Source organism: Alligator sinensis, unplaced genomic scaffold, assembly GCF_000455745.1.
Source record: "Alligator sinensis unplaced genomic scaffold, ASM45574v1 scaffold198_1, whole genome shotgun sequence".
NCBI classification, from domain to species: Eukaryota; Metazoa; Chordata; order Crocodylia; family Alligatoridae; genus Alligator; species Alligator sinensis.
This window is the reverse complement of record NW_005841906.1, coordinates 3,999,859-4,010,454: the sequence shown is the minus strand read 5'-3', so window position 1 is coordinate 4,010,454 and position 10,596 is coordinate 3,999,859. Positions and strand designations below refer to the sequence as shown.

Sequence of the window (10,596 nt, the reverse complement as noted above, 5' to 3'; positions counted from 1 at the left end):
TACACAAGGAATCTCTGCCCAGGGAATCTACTCAACCCTAATGTAGAACTTCTTGCTTTGCGAATACAGTCCATTCTATTAAGGAATGGGAATTATTCCTATTAAAAGAATAGGAAGGGACTGCAGATCATCCAACCTGTCTCTGGTTTTGTTTGTGTGGGGTTGTATTTTTTTTAAATTAAGAGACAGGCTGGCAATTTTCACCCAGTAATTTTTATAAACTCATCACTTCTCCCATCCTATAAGAAACAGAATGGTTAGAAGAGAATTTGGTGAAAATTTTATTGCACAAAAGCCCTTTGGTAATTTGTCCTGAATCCCATCTGGTAAACCATGCATTTCCCTTGAGGCAGAGAGCGCAGAAGACATTCTACAGCAAATTGAACTATAAGCAAAACCAACCTTTAGATCCACATTTATATGTTGCATTGACTCGTATCATCTTACCCAAGGACTGCAAAGTGCCACATGAGCATTATGGATGTAAGAGCAGTCATTTTTCACTCTCTCACAGATGGGAAAAATTTAGATAGAAAGAGATACAGCAACATTTACAGTTACTTAGTTTTAGTACTGGGAACAGAACAGAGATTTCCTAACTTCAAGATATAGGCATTAGTAAAAGACTATCTGTCCTGCCTTTAGGACAGCAGACCTCATTAAAACTGTTCCCTGCAGTAGCTAGACAAGTAACTTTCCAACCACTTCATATAGCAATGGCCAGACTGGATCAATCTGACTTCCTGTCTCATATAGGTCAGGGAATTGCACCCAGTGATATAGCACTATGTCCACTTTGCATTGAAAAAATAGACATAGATGGATTGCCGGTCTGAATAAGTGTTGCATACAGGATCTGTATGGGGTGAAGTGGAAAGAACACCACGAGGTTTAACTCAACTTTGAACCCATTTCTTTATTACATGCTTGTACTGTATTCTTTAGGATATAAACTGATCCTGAATTGAGAACAATGAGAACCTCCCCTACTGTAAGTGAATCATTTGTGTACAGGGTTTAGAGATACCTGTATGGAATAGGAGGTGATATGCCTTCACCAAAAGGATCCGATACTGCCCTCCATGTCCAGGGATAGATTCCAGAGACAGGATTCCAGTCCAAATGAACCACTAGTCCCTCCTGGCATGATAGTTCCTACATTAAAAAAAAAAAAACTTTGCTACTGTTACAGGATTTTCCAGCCTCTGTTCCTGCACAAATTTAGCCATGATGTCTGTTTAAATTGCTGCCAATGAGACATGCTGTAATGCCAGGGCCTACCACAGAAAGATGGGAAAGAAGGTACAGTGGAACAAGAGAGGGGTTAACAAAAAAAACAACCCAACAAACCACAAGAACATTGTACTTGGCTGTACAAGCAACCTTCAAATGTGTCTCCAGAAACGTCCCCAATTACCAATGGTAATAAAAACCTCCCATTGAGGAAAACAGGTATCTTCTACAGAACCAGAAGTTCTCACTCCCTAAATTAAACTCAGTGCAAAATTCAAGAGAACTCTTTCCTTTTTGATAAATTAAAGCAAAACCTAAAAAGTGCAATCTTCCAGGCATTTAAAGATCAATGTGGGTATGGCTTCACTCAGTGAAGTGGAGTGACCCAGAGGAGCGTAAAAAATAAGACAGGTGTCAAGAGGACTTGAGGACAGCATAGAAAAAAGGTGCTAGGATTCATATGAGTATTTAGTCTGAAAACTAGAAAGGGCAAAGATTTCATCGGTAAGTTTAAATCAGTCAGTTTCACATCTTAGTTGGAGGCTGGCGACTGGTTAGTATAGCCAGATCCTACCTGGTGACTTTATTAGGAGACAGAAACTAATATTAGAATGATCCACTGGTATGCTGGTACTAGGTTTGAAGAGGAAAACTGTCTGGCTCAGCCAGGCAACAGGGCTTTAAAAACCAGGTACAAGATGCTCCCATAGATTACCTTGAAGAGTATGTCCATTCTATCCAGGTTCTCACATTGCATCTCTTCACTATCTTGAATTTTTGAGCAGCAATTCAGGATGCTGCAGGACCAACCAACAGAACTGCACCTTCAATCATTTCCCAAAGGATTGACAAGGGCAAAAAAACAGGCTTCCACAGAAGTTCCCCATCTCCTATTGCATTGTTTGGTCATCATATGGCCTAAAATACAATGGGGTGAGTGGGTGTCCATGTGTGCGCGCACACATGTACATGCATACATACATCTTTTTTTGTTTGTTTTTATTGGCTTCAGCCCTCTTTTGATGTAAGTGGTACACTTCAGCATCTGAATCTCCACATGCTGAGCATGGGTTATTATGCTTTAATTTATAATATCATTTTCACAGTGCCCAGGGATTTAAATTACATTCTTCCCTAATTTGGAACCACCTCATGTGACCTGTAACACTCAGCCATAAATGCTGGTATGGGGGTTTACTTCTGCCTTATTTCCAGACGTTCTTTCATGATGCCTGAGCTACGTGCTAGAACAAAATGCCATAAAAAGAAAGAGGTTTAAATAAAGAAAAAGACAGAGCAAGCAACAAACTTTATCTTCCTATCTGCATCATAAAAATTTAAAGCCATATGGCCCACTGCAAAAGAATGCACTTCCTGGAGGCACTGTGCCGTGTCACTAATTCACATATACAAGATGTACTGTACACAATCTGAAGATCACAAAATCCCACTGCCAGTTAGCAGGCATGGAAAACTCATGTTTCACAGCCTGGACATTATCATATGGGTATGTTTCACAACATAGAAGAATAGCTGATTCAGGACTTCTCGAAAAGGCAAAAATATAAAAATATTTTCCAAGTCCTAGGATGAGTGAATTCTATTCAAGACAGAGAAAAGTATGTTCATGCTATTAAAAAAAAAGAGCTGGATGCAGGTATGTGTTTTAAATGGTAAATTTGTTTGTACACAATGATGCTGGGAAGAAGAACAAGCATGTGCACATGTATATGGGAAGGGAGGCATATGCTCATGTATTTGGGTATATATACATGCAAGTGCATACCCTGGGAGTACATTTGTGCTGTTAATGTAAGCATGCCAATAGATTTGCCACTAGAAGGACATAAGAGCAAGCACGCACATTTTGCCTCATCCCTTTTCTGTGTGCATGAATACATGCACGCGCACACACAGGATCCTAGGAAATTAGGGCTGGAAGGTACTTCATGGCTAGGGACAAGAGTTGCACATAAACTGTTTTAAGTGATCAGAAACTGATTTAAACCTGGAACAGAACAGAAGCTCAGTGCACATAAACCAGTTTCGAAATGGTTGAAACTGATTTAAGATAAACGTGGTTGAATATAATATCAAGCTTAACTGATTTGGGTCAAACCGGTTTATGAAACTTCTGTCCTGGACCCCTTCCTGGTTCAAGTTAAGTCACAGTCCCCTCAACATCCCAGCATTTTGCAGCCCTAGGCTGTGCTGTGCTGTGGTGTCTGCTCCAGATAGCAGGGCTGACCCCACCCCTCTGCTCCCTAGCTGGATCAGTGAGGGCTGGCTGACAAGGGGGCGGGGAGGGCAAGCCCAGCTGGGGATGCAGCCCAATCTCCCCAAGGCAAACCCTGGCTGGGGTCTGGGGCCAAGGAGAGGGGTTAAACACCTCTTCCCCCTGCTCAAACTTCGTGCTGGCTGTGACTATGGACTACAAATCCCAGAGGCACCTGGAAGCAGGAAAAGGAAGTGATGAGCACCCCTGTCGAATCCTGCTGCTGTAATTCTGGACTGCAAATCCCAAAGACCTCAGGGGCAGCAGGAAAAGGAAGTGAATCCATAGCCAGAGAGCTGTGCTCTAGCGCCCTGCAGCTTCTGGCCTGAGCCGCTGCTGGGATATAGGTGCATTTCCTGAGTCAAAGGTAACTGTCTGTTCACTTCTGTTTCAATTTAATCTGTGCAGTTTAGACTAACCTGCAAAGACTGAATTGAATCAACTTCAGGCATTTTGACTGTCTGTACTTAGCCCATAAGGTCAAATACTCCAGGCCCCTTCTCAGGGCAGGATCATCCCCGACTAAACCATCCCTGTCAAGTGTCTGTCTAAGATTCAGAAGGCTTTAATTTGGCAATTGAGAAATAAATGTTTCTCATACAAACACATGCCACCCTAGCTATAAAAAACATTTTGCCTCTGCTTTTCCATTTTATGTGCATATTGGCATCCCTTGCAGCCACAAAGTCAGTGCATTCCAGGAACAGCTCTTGCTTCTCTTTCTATAGTGCCAAGCTCATCAAATATCTGCTTAAACTATAAAGACAGAGACCCTGGGAGAAAAGTACATGTTCAATAGCAAGGCAAGCAACTTCCAAAAGCAACCTTGGAAGTCTGTGCTCTCGTGAACTCCAACGGAGTCAAAACCACAAGTGAAGTCATTTGATGATTGTGGAAGAAGACAGAGGCTTCTGTAGGTTCATATCCAGTTTGCCTGTGCTGTATTAATAACCTGGGACTTCTGAAATTTGTAATACAATCCAGTCATTTTCTGATAAAAACAGGAGGATTATGCACCAATTTCACTGTATATGATACTATTAACTGAAGCTCTGAAGCAACGCTGTGCGTCTTGGATAGTCTTCTTGTGTTTAAAGTGTGTGTGTAATATGTATTACACACATACACACTGTATTTATTTATTTATACCACATACATACATATGTGTGTGTGTGTATGTAGTCATATACATACTAAAACACGCTTTTTTATATATATATGGAGGAAGGCACGTCACAGAAAAGGACTGTTTGGGTTCCAACTGAAACAGCGAAGATATATATGTGTGTGTGTGTGCACATGCATGTAATATATATTACACACACTATAGATAGATAGATCTATCTAGCTAGAGAGAGAGAGAGAGTATATGTAATACGTGTGTACGTAGTCTATATATGACCACATACATTAATATATGTATGTGGTCATATATAGACTACGTACACACATATTACATGTATTTGTATGTGTGTGTGTGTGTGTATGTATGTGTGTAATATATATTACATGTACACACACACACACATTATATATCACTCACTGTTTCAATTGGAACCCAAACAGTCCTTTTCTGTGATGTGCCTTCCTTCCCAGGCATCAATTATTCTCTAAAGTATTTTAGGCTATTCAACAAAAATAAAGGACTGAAAGTGGAAACAGCAAACTCTATACCTGTCTGAACCTGCTACAAGACCAAGGTCTTTCAGGGACCTCAAAGCCACAAAATTCATGCCCTTTGATTTCCTGAAGCCTTGCTACAGAATCCATGTCTACACCTTCCCAATTCTAGTATTTCCACAGAACTTCAATAGCATTTGGCCCCACAAGCTTCACTGGCATTCCAGAGGCATACCTGAAGGCCACTTTGCTTTGCAGTGACTGGTACTTGTTCCAAGCTGTATTTGACAGTTGAGCTGTGGAATAATATCACTGTCTCCATTCAGTTAATTATGGACAAGTGTCCATAATAGAAAACAAAGTTCACATATGTCACAGGATCTTGCCACTGACAGCCTCAAGAGTGATCAAACGTTAAATAGGACAAGGGTAGAATTACCTAGAGAACAATAAGGCTAGACTGGAATAAACTGAGGAGAGCCAGAAGAGAAGAGGAGTATTAGCTATGCACTGAAAGCTACAAGTGCATGCTAACTACAAGAGAAATATACTGTCAGAAACTATGTTGGTTTCAACTGCATAAAAAAAATAACGTTTCCTTTAGGACTCCTCTCCACATTACATTGATGCTGTGATTAATGCACCCAATTTAAAGGCACTGGAAATGGTAAACCAACCATAAAAATGTTCCACAACACTTTTATGGCTGGTTTGTATGATGCCTTCAAATTGAAGATTTGGCATATCCAGGGCTGCCGCAGGACCAATGCCAACAAGCAAGATTGTCAGCCCCAGTCCTGAGACAACCCCAGGTTACGCAGGGCTGCAGGCACTTAACTGTCAAACTGATCCCAGGCTCCACCTGCACTAGCACGTAGAAAGGCCAAGAAAGGATACAAAGGACATAACAACAAGAAAAAAAAAATCACACCTGTTGCCATGCATATGTGGCATGGCAAGAAGCGTGATTGTTGGGATTGGGGATCAGATCCCAAGGTGCCTTCAAACAAACATGTGCCAGGGCCTCCAATTTATCTGTTTCAGCAAACTTTCTCCCTAATTTTACATTAAGCAAACAAAGCTTACTATACCTATAAACAAGGCTGTGTATCCCTTTGCAACCAAAGCTTTGTTATCACAGTTTGAAGTGTCACCAGATAATAAGACATTTGGATTTAATTTATGCTTCTCTAAATATATTTAACCACATGCAGAGAATGGGAAAGAACATGTTATCAAGGGATCAAGAGCTACTCCAAGTGCAAGAACAATCTTATCAGCTTCTTCCAATTCACTGTGTCTATTGCAGTCATGTGAGCAGCTTTACTTTGCTCATTTTCAATGCAAGGCTCCATTAAAGGACACAACTCCTATTTATTCTGAACCCTGTGGATTGCAAAGAATCCAAGCAATGTTTTCAAGCTTGGATGCCATAGTGGGGAAAATTATCTGTGGGTCATGCTATTTTAATGCCTCTCTTCCTGCCATGTCATAGAAGCAATGACACCTCTATGGGAGATGGCAACTTTGGAACAGCCTCAGTGAAGAAAATATGAAATCCACTCAAAATAGCAATTACTAAGTCCACATCATGCGGACTGCAGAGCTCATCTCTTCTATAAGGCTGCAAATTTTTCACCATAATGCAATGCAGTGGGTCACAAACCTTTCCCATTAAGAGTCAGTGGTTCAGGAATGAGGAGAGACAGAACAAGAAATAGACACAAACCATTCCAGTATTTATGCCCCATTTAATAACTGCTCTTCCTAGTAATTTTAATTTAAAACAGAGCCACATGAAAGGCAACATTGTCAATCACATCCCTAGTGAGTATGACAGTAACTGGCCACTAATCATTCCCTGAATAATGATCTCATTGGGGTTACTCTCAGATCTCTCAGTGCCTTTGAGTCCCTTTGACTACAGAATGACATTTCTTCCTAAGGTCTATTATAGGAAATGATCTACATGAAGACTAGCTGTTTTTTTGCCTCCGTTCAAATAAGAGAATGGGAATACTTTATGTGACAGAAGAATTCGGGGAGTTGTCAGAGATTATGGCTGTGTACAGACATTTAAATGATCTGGGAGAATTCTCATAGAGAAAACTTACCTAGAGACACATGAACAGACATTTCAAATGCTCAGCCCAATGAGCAAAAACAAAAAAACAATGCCCCCCCCCAAACTGAAGAGTAGTAGCAGCAATAACAAAAAGTCTCTGGACACCCAGGATTTGGATGGATTGTATTATTCTGTTGTTGGCAATTGAGCCTATAATTTAATTAAATGAGAGATCATTACGGGCAAAGAAAAGAGGAATTAGGACTTAAGGGGAAAAATGCTAAAGTTTTTCAAGTTCAAATTTGCTCTACCCTTTGAGTTTCAGAGCATTAAACAAAAAGTCCTTAGCAATAAAAAGGCAAAAAGCCAGATTCTACACAAGAATAAAAATATTTAAAAAGAGTTGAGGGGCAGGGTGAAGAAACAGAAGCACATTTGAAACCTTTAAAGCCAGCCAGAGTCAAGAAACTCACAGAAAAGGCTCTTTAACCTATCCCTTCCCTCCTCTGCTCCAGCACCTGGGAAATTGGTGGATAAACAATGGGGATTCAAACAGAAAGCATGTAGCAACAGCTTCTGTCACTGATATATTTGGATGTGTTCTTGAAGAACTACTTTTCCGGGTATGGAGGTTAATTCAGGATAAATCTGTTCAGTCCCTATCAACAAGATTTCCATCAAGAGATTCAGCTGAGTTGGTGGGCTTTTGACATGACGCTCAGCCACCGAAAACCAGAAAGAAATAGCAAAGCCATTTTGCAGAAATCAATGAATCCATCAGGATTTTAATTATATTTTGCTTCAGAATAAAATAATTGTGACCCAAACAAAAAAAGCTAGAGGTCAGTGGTGAAATATCCCATTACCAACTCCCACGTCACCCAAAATATCCAAGTTTGTCTAGGAAGACTTCTAGCAAAAGAGACTGATTATCTTATTTCTAGGCCAGGCAGGAACAGACATTATACATAAACTGGTTTAAGTGATCAGAAACAGGTTTAAACCTGTAACAGAACAGACATTCAGTGCGCATAAACCAGTTAGAAAATGGCTGAAACTGATTTGTGATAAACATGGTTGAACGTAGGATCAGACTTAACTGATCTGGCGCAAGCCGGTTTATATAATGTCTGTCCCAGACCCTTTGCTGGTTTGAGGTAAAGCAAAGACCCCCCAGCATCCAGGCATGCTCTGGGCATGGTGGGGCTCTCTGCTCCAGTCCAGTCCAGCCAGGCTGGTCCCACCCCTCTGCTCTGCAGCCCAAGCAGGGACCTACAGGGGCAGGGGTCTGGCCAGAGAGGGGTTTAATTCCCCCCTCCTTGTGCCACTAGCAGAGACCTGAGCCCCCACCTTTCACTGCCTATGGATCCACTCCAAATTCAAGTTAACTAACAGTCCCCCAGCACCCCAGGATGCCTTGCACCTCCCCTGCAAGCCCCTCCTTGCAAACTAGCCTTGGCGCAAGCCATCTGCTCCAGCTGAGCATGGAGGCATGTTTTAGTACTCCCCGCCCCCCCGGTTTCTAGCATGGGCCACTGCAGGCATGTGGCTGCATTTCCAGAATCAAAAAAGTGATAAGCAAGTGCATGGACATTCACTTTTACATATCTGTTCGCTTGCTTATCGATTCAATCTATGCAGCTTAAACCAACCTGCAAAGATTGAATTGATTCCGTCTCGGGCTTTTTGACTGTTTGCTCTTAGCCTAAGAGGTAGAGGAAGCTAGGAGTAGGAAAAAATAAACTAAAATAAAAGGTAATATCAAGAGATAAGTGTCCAGGAGATACTGAGAGAAATTAGACCATGAGATAAGAACAGCTGCTCCTAAGGGTGGTGAAGGCAGAGATATTAGAGGGGCTGTTCTGGCCCCACAGCAGATAGTTCACAGAAAGCAGCTCCTACATCTCCTTGCCTGATCTTTCAGAATGGCAAGGAGCGGCAGCAGAGCATCTTCAAAAAAATCCCAGGAACAATGCCACAGAGGTGAGGCTCTGTCCTGTAGCTGCCTAGATCTCTCCCACCAACAATTTGTGGTGGCAGGGGAGATGATCTGGACCCTCCAACTGAAACTACAATTCTACAGAAACTAGCAAGCAAAGTAGTAGATGGCCCTGGACAACATGTCACCAGGCACTCTACCATCTCCATCAGCCTTGGCAAGAGACTGACAACAGCTAGACAGTGCTGTTCAGCCACAGAGACACTGGGCTGTGTGGAGGGGGTTTTTTTAAGCATCTCAAACAGGAAGTTTATTATTTAAATGCCATAAAAATCTCATCTTGTGCAGCTTAATAGTTCATAAGGAATTAAGCTTTAGCTGAGAGGAGTCAGGTGGGGGAAGGGCCTGGGAAAGCACAGTCCTGCCTTGCAGAGTTTGAAGAAGTTCTAGCTAATGGTATACGGGATGGGAGTGAGGATGTGTTCTTGTGCATAAGGGGTAAATGAGAGGAGAATGAGAGAAATAAAACCTTAGAAATAAAGGGGTAGAGGGAGAATGTATTATAAAAAGAAAAATCATGTAAGTTTTGCCCTTATCTCCCCTATAAAACACAAACTGATTGTCATATAAGAGGTAGATTTCAAGTCTCCCCCTGGGAAAAAAGTGACTTTTGAACTCATTCACTGCTTCACTAGTTTTACTTGGCCTCTTCCATCTTTAATGCACTACATAGAAACATAGTGACCCACAAGTCCTGAATCACAGGTCTTCTGCTCATATCCACAGACCACACTCTCCTTGTGGAACCAGGAATAAAGCCCAGTAGTGGTGATTTCTAGCCCGCTGGTCCCTGCCTTCCGGGAAATAGCTGCTGAGTGTCAAAAAGAAAGATTTCGTATTGGAAACCATCCCCAAAGCCAAGACCAGATGGCTGCTATCGTCAGTCATCACTGCTGTGTGTTCATAGACTTATAAGTTTACCTGTAGGAGTAAAACAAGGAGGAAAAAGGAAAACAAACTATTCCTGAGCTGCCTAAACGAGCTTGAACAAGATGGGCTCTTTTCTCCAGGTTGGGCTCAAAGCAGTGCTAAGACAAACATTATTTGCTAATAAAAAAAGTGCAGAGTACAATGAGGCTCCCCATCGCATTACAGGGCACACCCCAAACTGGATTAAGTTCACCAACAGGTTTGGTAGGGCACGTCCGCGTTGATAAAGAAAAGCCCAATTCCATTTGGGCTTAGAATGAGTCACTGTGGCCTCCCATAAGAAAGCAGATGCATACTTGACACGGGGCAAATTCTCTGGGCCCAAGCTTAGTAATTAGTGAAAAAGGACCTGAGGCAGAGCAATAAACAGACTGTAAGACAGTGATTCTCAAGCCGGATGTTGTGATATCCTTGGAAGAGGAGAAGTATAGTGACTTCAGTGAGAGCCTAGGGCAGCAGGGGAGGGGAGGGGAA

At 41.9% G+C, this 10,596-nt stretch overlaps 1 protein-coding gene across 4 annotated transcripts in view; it reads right to left on the bottom strand.

Moving 5' to 3' along the window:
- DAAM2 (dishevelled associated activator of morphogenesis 2) overlaps window positions 1-10,596 on the bottom strand; it is a 198,070-nt gene that overhangs the window by 130,665 nt on the left and 56,809 nt on the right. The window contains exon 4 of one of the 4 annotated variants that reach the window (XM_025197839.1): window positions 1,028-1,155. The exons of the other annotated variants lie outside the window; for them this stretch is intronic. The gene's annotated coding sequence lies outside the window, so the exon portion shown is untranslated. The remainder of the gene's footprint in view (window positions 1-1,027; window positions 1,156-10,596) is intronic. 4 annotated transcript variants of the gene reach the window in all.